The sequence below is a fragment of the Cyprinodon variegatus genome, unplaced genomic scaffold (genome assembly GCF_000732505.1).
Source record: "Cyprinodon variegatus isolate N-32 unplaced genomic scaffold, C_variegatus-1.0 Scaffold1623, whole genome shotgun sequence".
Classification (NCBI taxonomy): domain Eukaryota; kingdom Metazoa; phylum Chordata; class Actinopteri; order Cyprinodontiformes; family Cyprinodontidae; genus Cyprinodon; species Cyprinodon variegatus.
In genome coordinates, this window is record NW_015152076.1 from 93,989 (window position 1) to 94,432 (window position 444).

A 444-nucleotide genomic window follows, 5' to 3' on the forward strand; every position below is an offset into this window, starting at 1 on the left:
CATATTAATGTGAACACAACTCTTTCTCACACATGTCTGTGTTCACATGTGAAGCAGTGAGTGATGGAGGCTAAATAATGGAAATAATCAAAGGATTGTTTTATTGTGATGATATGAAATTACCTTGTTAGATGATATTGGAGGTAAAATCAGTTGTTCTTCCATCCAGTTGAATCTTTCTGGATCACCTTGTGTCACATTAGTGAACCAGAGTTGGTGCTTCTGCAGAGCTTAAAGGAATAGTACACCCAAAACATGATTAGCCTGCGCATCTGTGTATTCTGGTTCATAGAGAAAAGGCTCGGCAAAGAACTCATGCTCTTCCTCAACACTGAAGTCCTTTGACATTTTTCTTTTGTTGTTTCTTTCTTTGCACAGGTAAACAGCAAATTTCTTCTTCTACGCTTGCATTATCGGCAGAGCAGACGCTGAATGCGCACTTTC